Source organism: Pelobates fuscus, chromosome 12, assembly GCF_036172605.1.
Source record: "Pelobates fuscus isolate aPelFus1 chromosome 12, aPelFus1.pri, whole genome shotgun sequence".
NCBI classification, from domain to species: domain Eukaryota; kingdom Metazoa; phylum Chordata; class Amphibia; order Anura; family Pelobatidae; genus Pelobates; species Pelobates fuscus.
The window spans coordinates 105,130,921-105,141,860 of record NC_086328.1 but is presented as its reverse complement, the minus strand read 5'-3'; positions in this window follow the sequence as shown (position 1 = coordinate 105,141,860).

Here is a 10,940-nt window from a genome sequence, read left to right as displayed (position 1 = left end):
TCGTAGTAAGCCGTATACACCGCGTATTGCGTCACGTTCCCTCGTAGTAAGGCGTATACACCGCGTATTGCGTCACGTTCCCTTGTAGTAAGCCGTATACATCGCGTATTGCGTCACGTTCTCTCGTAGTAAGCCGTATTGTGGCGAAACCGACCTCGCCACGTGTCCTTGGAGGGGGCTGATTGCCCGCCTCTTGCCTTTGGACTATGGACCAGACTTTATGGGAATGTGATACCCCAGATAGCCATACCATGGAGCCTATTCATATAATGAAAGACTATGGGAAAGACTTTAGCTCCATGGCAATTGTACTGTGTGAGTAGGATCTGCACGCTATTCGGTAGTTTTGTGCGTGCAGATCCCAGCTATCTGGGGATAGGTGAAATGTCTGTGTGTTATGTGTAAATGTGACTTTATGTATTTTAAAGTGTTTTATGTTCTTTTGCAACCATGTGGTTAATGGAGTCTGCCTTTAGTCCTGGGTAATTGGATTACTTCTCCAATTAACTCCAGGGCAGAAGGGAGGAAACCAGGGTGCATTGTGGGGATGTTTTTCTGCCAGCTAGAAAGGAACAAAAGATACTTTTAGTAACTTTTGAACCCCTGGTCGGATTCATGCCATTTTTTAATATGTTGTTCCCCTGAATGGATTGATTGTGGATATGTATTTTTATGTGAATGTGATGTATGGTTTTAAAGTTATGAAAGTTGTGTAAAAGTATATTTTACACTGTATGCATAATGGGATTATGTGTCACACTAAGGGGAGGGGATGTGTGGGTAACATCTATGTCATTGGTTCTTTTATGCCTCCCCCTGGGTGTGGCCTGTATGTGTGAGTTGGAAATAAAAGCCAGGCTGGATGAGCCAGTCCAGAGTTCCTGTTTTACCCTCAAAGTGATGTGTCGTCTCATTATTGGGGAAAGGATTTATTGTATGCTGTTCCAGTTGACTGCTAGGAGTACAAGCCTATTCGTATGGTTCCTATTCAATGGTCTACAGCATTCATACGCTTGGGAGAATTTAAAGGTTTCTCGGATTCGGTGATTATGGTGTCTGCCAGAGTGCTTGGAGTCCTCAGGAAGCACTAGGAGCATCCATTAACGGAGGTACCAAGTCGGGGTGCCAGGCGATCCGTTACACGTATCCACCGCGTATTGCGTCACGTTCCCTCGTAGTAAGCCGTATACACACGCGTATTGCGTCACGTTCCCTCGTAGTAAGCCGTATACATCGCGTATTGCGTCGCGTTCCCTCGTAGTAAGCCGTATACACCGCGTATTGCGTCGCGTACCCTCGTAGTAAGCCGTATACACCGCGTATTGCGTCGCGTACCCTCGTAGTAAGCCGTATACACCGCGTATTGCGTCGCGTTCCCTCGTAGTAAGTCGTATACACCGCGTATTGCGTCGCGTTCCCTCGTAGTAAGCCGTATACACCGCGTATTGCGTCGCGTTCCCTCGTAGTAAGCCGTATACACCGCGTATTGCGTCGCGTTCCCTCGTAGTAATCCGTATATACCGCGTACTGCGTCACGTTCCCTCGTAGTAAGCCGTATACACTGCGTATTGTGTCATGTTCCCTCGTAGTAAGCCGTATACACTGCGTATTGTGTCACGTTCCCTCGTAATAAGCCGTATACACTGCGTATTGTGTCACGTTCCCTCGTAATAAGCCGTGTACAACGCGTATTACGTCACGTTCCCTCGTAGTAAGCCGTATACACCGCGTATTGCGTCACGTTCCCTCGTAGTAAACTGTATACACCGCGTATTGCGTCACGTTCCCTCGTAGTAAGCCGTATACATCGCGTATTGCGTCACGTTCCCTCGTAGTAAGCCGTATACACCGCGTATTGCATCACGTTCCCTCGTAGTAAGCCGTATACACCGCGTATTGCGTCACGTTCCCTCGTAGTAAGCCGTATACACCGCGTATTGCGTCACGTTCCCTCGTTGTAAGCCGTATACACCGCGTATTGCGTCACGTTCCCTCGTAGTAAGCCGTATACACTGCGTATTGCGTCACGTTCCCTCGTAGTAAGCCGTATACACCGCGTATTGTCACGTTCCCTCGTAGAAAGCCGTATATACCGCATACTGCGTCACGTTCCCTCGTAGTAAGCTGTATACACTGCGTATTGTGTCATGTTCCCTCGTAGTAAGCCGTATACACTGCGTATTGTGTCACGTTCCCTCGTAATAAGCCGTATACACTGCGTATTGTGTCACGTTCCCTCGTAATAAGCCGTATACAACGCGTATTACGTCACGTTCCCTCGTAGTAAGCCGTATACACCGCGTATTGCGTCACGTTCCCTCGTAGTAAGCCGTATACACCGCGTATTGCGTCACGTTCCCTCGTAGTAAGCCGTATACATCGCGTATTGCGTCACGTTCCCTCGTAGTAAGCCGTATACACCGCGTATTGCATCACGTTCCCTCGTAGTAAGCCGTATACACCGTGTATTGCGTCACGTTCCCTCGTAGTAAGCCGTATACACCGCGTATTGCGTCACGTTCCCTCGTAGTAAGCCGTATACACTGCGTATTGCGTCACGTTCCCTCGTAGTAAGCCGTATACACCGCGTATTGCGTCACGTTCCCTCGTAGTAAGCCGTATACACCGCGTATTGCGTCACGTTCCCTCGTAGTAAGCCGTATACATCGCGTATTGCGTCACGTTCCCTCGTAGTAAGCCGTATACACCGCGTATTGCATCACGTTCCCTCGTAGTAAGCCGTATACACCGTGTATTGCGTCACGTTCCCTCGTAGTAAGCCGTATACACCGCGTATTGCGTCACGTTCCCTCGTAGTAAGCCGTATACACTGCGTATTGCGTCACGTTCCCTCGTAGTAAGCCGTATACACCGTGTATTGTCACGTTCCCTCGTAGTAAGCCGTATATACTGCGTACTGCGTCACATTCCCTCGTAGTAAGCCGTATACACTGCGTATTGCGTCACGTTCCCTCGTAGTAAGCCGTATACACCGCGTATTGCGTCACGTTCCCTCGTAGTAAGCCGTATACACCGCGTATTGCATCACGTTCCCTCGTAGTAAGCCGTATACACTGCGTATTGTGTCATGTTCCCTCGTAGTAAGCCGTATACACTGCGTATTGCGTCACGTTCCCTCGTAGTAAGCCGTATACACTGCGTATTGTGTCACGTTCCCTCGTAGTAAGCCGTATACACTGCGTATTGCGTCACGTTCCCTCGTAGTAAGCCGTATATACCGCGTATTGCGTCCCGTTCCCTCGTAGTAAGCCGTATACACCGCGTATTGCGTCCCGTTCCCTCGTAGTAAGCCGTATACACCGCGTATTGCGTCACGTTCCCTCGTAGTAAGCCGTATACACCGCGTATTGTGTCACGTTCCCTCGTAGTAAGCCGTATACACCGCGTATTGCGTCACGTTCCCTCGTAGTAAGCCGTATACACCGCGTATTGCGTCACGTTCCCTCGTAGTAAGCCGTATACACCGTGTATTGTGTCACGTTCCCTTGTAGTAAGCCGTATACACTGCATATTGTGTCACGTTCCCTCGTAGTAAGCCGTATACACTGCATATTGTGTCACGTTCCCTCGTAGTAAGCCGTATACACTGCATATTGTGTCACGTTCCCTCGTAGTAAGCCGTATACACTGCATATTGTGTCACGTTCCCTCGTAGTAAGCCGTATACAGTGCATATTGTGTCACGTTCCCTCATAGTTAGCCGTATACACTGTGTACTGTGTCACGTTCCCTCATAGTAAGCTGTATACACCCAGAGCCGGATTAAGAGCCCAGTGGGCCTGGTGCTGATAATTATGATGGGCCTAATTACAAAATCTTATTGACCAAAAACACTAAAACAGTCCTACCTCCTAAGCGTCATGTATCTGATGGAGATGAGGCTGTAGGGAAACTCATTGGATGCAACTATGAGAAAACACATACCCTTTGCTAATCTCATGCTTTCATCTTTCAAGTAAACCCATACCCCCTAACAGCAGTGTCCAGTAAAGCAGGAAGTCTATGGATGTGGTAAAATGGTGGGATACTGACACAAATCTCATAACCAGAACGGCCAAAAGGGCGAACCTACACAAAAAGGGGGAATGTCTGTGTCCCTATGTCTCCTAGTCCCTTAGTGTTTGTGTCCTCATGTCTCCCAGTGTCCCCATGTCACTAGGGGACATTGGGAGACATTGGGACATTGAGAGACATTGGGACACTGGGAGACATGGGGAAACAGATGCTAGGGAACACTGGGAGACCTAGGAAATCTGAGACTCAGGGGAATGGGGGGGCGGGGGGTAAAGGGAGGTACCCCCCCCCCCCCCCCCGGATTTTTCAGCTTGTGCTGCTTTTTCAATTTAGTGTGAGAATACAGTGCAATACCAGCGCTGGCCAGTAGGTGGCGCTGTGAATGGAGAAAGGCAGGAAGCTACAGCTTATCCCTGCCTCTCTCTCATGACTGAAACCGCAGGGGAGCAGCACAGAGGCAGCCTACAGAGCAGGTAAGTGAGGGATGGGGGGGGGGGTAAAGTAGAAGGAGCAGGAGGGGTCAGCAAGGAGCAGTAGGGGTCAGCAAGGAGTAGAAAGGGTCTGCAAGAGGCAGGAATAGGAAGGGGCAGCAGGAAGGGGTATGGACGGTCAGCAAGGAGCAGGAGGGGTCACCAAGGAGTAGGAAGGGTCTGCAAGGAGCAAGAGGGGTCAGCAAGGAGTAGGAAGAGGCAGCAAGGAGTAGGAAGAGGCAGCAAGGAGTAGGAAGAGGGAGCAGGAAGGGTCTGCAAGGAGCAAGAGGGGTCAGCAAGGAGTAGGAAGAGGCAGCAAGGAGTAGGAAGAGGCAGCAAGGAGTAGGAAGAGGGAGCAGGAAGGGTCTGCAAGGAGCAGGAAGGGTCTGCAAGGAGCAGGAAGGGGCAGCATGGAGTAGGAAGAGGCAGCAAGGAGCAGGAGGGGTCAGCAAGGAGTAGAAAGGGTCTGCAAGGGGCAGGAGGGGTCAGCAAGGAGAAGTAAGGGTCTGCTAGGAGTAGGAAGGGGCAGCAAGGAGAATGAAGGGGCAGAAATGAGTAGGAAGGGTCTGTAAAAAGCAGGAAGGGTCTGCAAGGAGCAGGACGGGTCTGCACTGCAAGGAGCAGGAAGGGGCAGCAAGGAGCAGGAAGGGGCAGGAAGAATCAGAAGGGAAACTTTGGACCTTCTCATCTCCCCAGGTAAAAACAAACAATATCAGTGTTAATGTGTTCACTTTTATTTACTGAGTGTCAGGAAACACAGAGGGCCGCTGGGTAGGGGTGCCGCTGATTGGCTAGATGGGTCAGCTAGCACTCTAAGCCAATCAGTAGCTCCCCATTCATAAAAACGTAAAAATTTTTATGAATCGGGAACTAGCGATTGGCTTAGAGTGTCAGCTGACCACTCTAGCCAATCAGCGGCACCCATGCCCAACGTGAATCTGCACTTCCTGACACTCTGTTTCAGAAGTCGAATACCACTGAGCGACCTGGAGATCTGGAGCTGAAGGAAGCCTTTGGGGGTAAACCATTTGAGAGCGGTTTCACCCCTTCAAAGAAAGAGCACCCAGGGGCCTCATTGCATCACAGCATTTTCATTTAGATAAAGTTGTTATGGTGACCAGAATGTTCCTGTAATTTGATGAAAGGAACACTATAGTGTCAGGAATACAAACATATATTCCTGACACCATAGTTGTGAAAACGCTATTCATCTTTGCTTTATGTGAAAATGACTATGCTCCTTCCATTTCATGACACTGTCAAAAAGGGGCCAAGCATGGATGTCATTACAATTATGCCCCCCCCCCCCCCCCCCCCCTGAAAAATTCCTGCGGACGTCCATGCTCAGGGTCCCCATGTTCCCCAGTGTCCCAATGTCTCAGCGTCCCCATGTCTCGGAGCTGCTGTCTGGACTCTCTGTGCAGAGCTGCTCCCCCGCGAATCAGTGAGTAGAGAGAGGCAGGGAGGGAGATGCCGTAACTTCTTATCACTGCCTCTCTCCACACAAACAGCGACCCCTACTGGCCGGCGCTGGTATTGCAGAATAATCTATGTTTATACTGAGACAGACTGCAATACCGGCACCGGCTAGGCAGCCTCAAATACCTGAGAAATACTTCTGAGAAATACCTGGCAACCCTAAGAAATACATGAAAAATACCTGGCAACCCTAAGAGTAGTGTGTAAAAAAAAAATAAAAAATGTTTTTTTTTTTTTTTTTAAACCAATGGGCCTATTCCATGGGCCTGGGCCTGGAGCTGCAGCTCCATCAGCCCCTATGTTAATCCGGCCCTGTATACACCGCGTATTTTGTCACGTTCCCTCATAGTAAGCCATATACACTGTGTACTGTGTCACGTTCCCTCATAGTAAGCTGTATACACCGCGTATTGTGTCACGTTCCCTCATAGTAAGCCGTATACACCGCGTATTGTGTCACATTCCCTCATAGTAAGCCGTATACACTGTGTACTGTGTCATGTTCCCTCATAGTAAGCGGTATACACCGCGTATTGTGTCACGTTCCCTCCTAGTAAGCCGTATACACCGCGTATTGTGTCACGTTCCCTCGTAGTAAGCCGTATACACTGCGTACTGTATCACGTTCCCTCCTAGTAAGCCGTGTATACCGCGTTGGGTCAGGCTCCGCCAACTCTCCTCCCCTGCCGAGGTCAGCCGGCAGAGGAGACCTAATGCGCATGCGCGGCAATGGCTGTGCGCGCATTAGACCTTCCCATAGGAAAACATTATTTAATGCTTTCCGATGGGGAAAATCTGACGCTGGAGGTTCGTGAGGACGTCAAGCATCAGATAACGGACCAAAAGTCTGTTACGAATCCGGAAGCGATCCCAGTGGCTATCTGTTAGCCACTGAGGGCAAACTTAGTTCTGCAATGTAAACATTGCAATTCTCTGGAACTGCAATGTTTTACACACAGCACCCAGACCACTTCAATTAGCCCTTTAATAAACAGTTTTACCCCAAAGTTTTCAATCCGGCGCCCACCAACACTGCTCCTTTACTTAAAGTACAAGATTTCAATCAGGAAGCCTCAGTCTGGGCGCCGCAGATAGGTGGCATTAGTAGATTCAAATTCACAAAATGAAAAAGATACGTACCCTTTTAACTGTTTTGTGAATGAGGAGCTACTGATAGGCAGAGAGTGTTAGGTGACACACTCATCCGGTCTGCTGTGCCCTATCCGAGGCTTCTTAATTGGAGCTTTGTACTTGCGATAAAATGAAAGGGCAGAACTGACGGGCACCAGGTTTAAGAATTTCGGACTGAAACATTAGATAAAAGTTTAACCTCTGAAATTAAGCTGGCATCCAGGCCGTTCTCGCACCATAACAACTTTATTCATGGTTGTGATGGTGCCTGGGGTATTCCTTTAAAATGTGACCAAAATTATTTTCAAACAGTAAATATTAGCAATGCAAAACAGTTTGACTCTTCGTAATGGAGGGTGTTGGGGGACTTCTGGCACCATAACTACTACGAGGGGTATGGTGATTGAGTGTTGATTTAAAAGGACAATCCGGATCCCTAAAACATTTAAACCTTAACTCTATTTCCTTTAATTGGTTGTAAATAGAAACTAAATGATGTAGCCTTAATTGCTTCAAAACAAAAACCATGGGACATATTGTTAAGAGAGCAGCAGCTACCTGTGTGTTGGTATAAAGTCATTATTATGTAATCTGTTCAGGGTAATTATTTTACAATACGTTTATGTGGCAAACCTAGCCACTTCTGAACTATATTCATTGCAGGTTGTCCGTAGGCTGAATGTATAACGTGTTCCGTTGACTGTATGTGTATTGTATTGTGACCGTTCGCATGCTGGCAGCTGTATGCCGCCAGCATACAAAGCATTCGTACGACGAAACACGGCTATCCTGGCCGTTCGCCGTACGAATGTGGACTCCCCAGGTAGACCACACATTCACAGGTCGTGTGGCACCAATTAACCGGTTGCAACATTGTTGCAATCGGTAATTAAGGGCTCTCCTAGGTGGCCGTCGATCCACTACCGACCATGCGGCGGTCGGCCATCTTGGATCCTTTGTCTCTGCAGCGGTGTTCGGTCGTCGAGAGCCTGGAACTGGAAACGGCTACTCAGTGATCCGAACACCGCTGGACTTCCAGAGCGTTCGGGAGTACCGCGTTCGGTACATTATGTGTCCCGTACTTATTCGGTACTTTTAAACTCACCTTGATGTTTAAATGTATTATGTGCGGCGTTCGGTCAATTCAGCTGGGATCGGAGCGGTATTCTCACAAAGTGTGCGCCCCGACCCCAGCTATCTACCGAACGTTCGGTTATTCTAAAGTGCCGAATATTACGGGAATTATGTATTTTAATGTCAATTGTCGGTTTTGCTGCACGAGGGGATAATCCACTTAATCGTCCATTTTAGTGGGAGTATCCTTCTCGTGCAGCGATGCCTGTTGGGAAAGTCACAATGCATGTTGGGAGAAATCCCCTGGAATATCTGTATGGAAACCCCTTGCATGGGGAACTGCATAAATACGCTGCCTGTGAATAAACCGAGTTAGTTGACTCCCAAACTGTGTTTCGTCCGGTTATTGGGAGGATTGGGGATATTGCCTTGCTTTCTACTCTGACTGTGGATTTCCTGAAGATACCAACGGATATCGTGTACTAATATACTGCATTCCGTTACAATTGGTGGCAAGCGACGGGATCCGAACCTTACAGCCGAAAAGCAGCGTTCGTGTAAACTGGAACTACCGAACAAGGAAAGCAAGGGCAATTCGTATGGAGATTGACTATACCATACTGAAACGACAGACTTTAAAAGAACTATTGGAAGCCAGGGGTAAGATAGCCAGCAACAAATCTAAGGCTGTGCTGATCGCAGAACTGATGGAGGGAGACCAAGCCCGCAGCGCTACACCCCCACCAGCCATGGAAGAGACCCCATTCCAAAAAGAGCTACGAACCAGGTTGGCGTTCCTACCACAACCATTACCGCTGGAAATAATGACCGTGATGATATCGGATGTACAGGATTATCTGATGGCAACCAGCACACCAGCAACACCGCCTAGGGCAGAGTCTGTTACTGCCTCCACCTACGGACAGGTAAAGCCCAAAGTCCCACATCACGCATTTAAAGCGTTTTGTGAAGAAAAGGACGAAATTGATGGGTATTTGCAGGACTTTGAGCGGCTGTGCGATTTGCACGATTTGGAACCCGCCACATGGGTGCCGCTGCTGGCAGGCAAATTATCCGGTAGGGCAGCTGAAGCCTACCGTGCTGTACCCCGAGAGGACAGCAAAGATTACCCTAAGGTAAAGAGGGCGATCTTAGAGAGGTATGCTATTACCCCAGAGGCGTACCGGCGGAAATTCCGGGGCTTGCGCAAGCCTGAGAAAGATTCACATGCAGAATGGGCGCACAAGCTGGACCAAGCATCACTAGGCTGGATACAGGCCAGCAACGCTACAAACATGGAGGAGTTGAGGCAGTTAATGCTGCTGGAACAGTTTTTTAATGGTTTGTCTCCGGAAGCACAAGAATGGGTGAGGGACCGTAAACCACTCACCCTACCCGAAGCCGCTAAATTGGCGGATCAGCATTTTGATGCCAGGAGGCATCACGGTGCCCAAAATAAGACTCTCCCTCGGATTACAGGGACACCCAATACTTTTATCCCTACCAGCCCCACCGTACCCCTGCACCGGCCAGCACTGAATACTCCACCACCCCCCTCCCGATACAACGGTCGGGCGAACATTCAGTGTCACACATGCAAACAGTGGGGGCACATTTCTCGAGAGTGCACCCAAAACAGGAGCAGGCAAGCTTGGAATCAAGTGCGACAAAATTTGGCACCCAGGGCTGCTGCGCACCATTACCAGGCAGCCCCCGCCACCCAAGAATTGCTGAGTGCTCAAATTGAGGAGCCTCTAGGGGTGCTGCATGAGGTAATGTCGGTCAGGGCCACCGACAACCGACAACATCACCGGCAGCTGGTAACCCTGGAGGGGAAGGAGGTACAAGGGCTCCGGGATTCAGGAGCCACTCTAACTTTGGTTGCGCCACATTTGGTACCAGGCACAACCCACACTGGCGGCTCAGTGGCAGTACGGGTGGCAGGGGGAGCAGTATACCGGCTACCTACTGCCAAGGTTCATTTGAATTGGGGTGTGGGAGAGGGAACTGTGGAAGTGGGGCTGATGCAGAATTTACCTGCAGATGTTGTGCTGGGGAATGACTTGGGCCAAATGACTTCCGCTTTTATTCCCCAGGCTCCGTACCAGGAGGCACACCCCGTAACCACCCGACAACAGGCTCGCACCACGGCTACACCGATACACTCTGAGGCTCAGGTAAGAGACCCTGTTTCCCAACTGACCCCCATGTCCTGGGATACCCCGACGACTTTTGCGACCGAAGTCCAGACCGATCCCACCCTCCAAGTATATAGGGACAGGGCCCAAACAGACCAAGCAGGGCTAGAGGGGGAGCGGTTCATCTGGGAGAAAGAGTTGCTATACCGTGTCACGGCAAAAGATGTGGGGGGGTCTGTCACCTTAACTAATAAACAGCTAGTGGTACCCCAGAAATATAGACAGGAGCTGCTGAGAATTGCGCATGACATTCCCTTGTCAGGACACCTAGGGATGACCCGTACCCGATACCGTTTGACCCATGCCTTCTTCTGGCCCGGGATCTCTCAGGATGTGCGCCAGTATTGCACCTCCTGCGACGTCTGCCAGCGTGTAGGTAAAAGAGGGGATCGCCACAAGGCCAGGCTATGTCCCCTACCCATCATTGCGGAACCCTTCAGCCGAGTAGCGGTGGATATCGTAGGGCCCTTGCCAAAACCCAGTCCCTCTGGCAAAAGATATATTCTGACTATAGTGGACTACGCCACCAGGTACCCCGAAGCTGTAGCTCTCT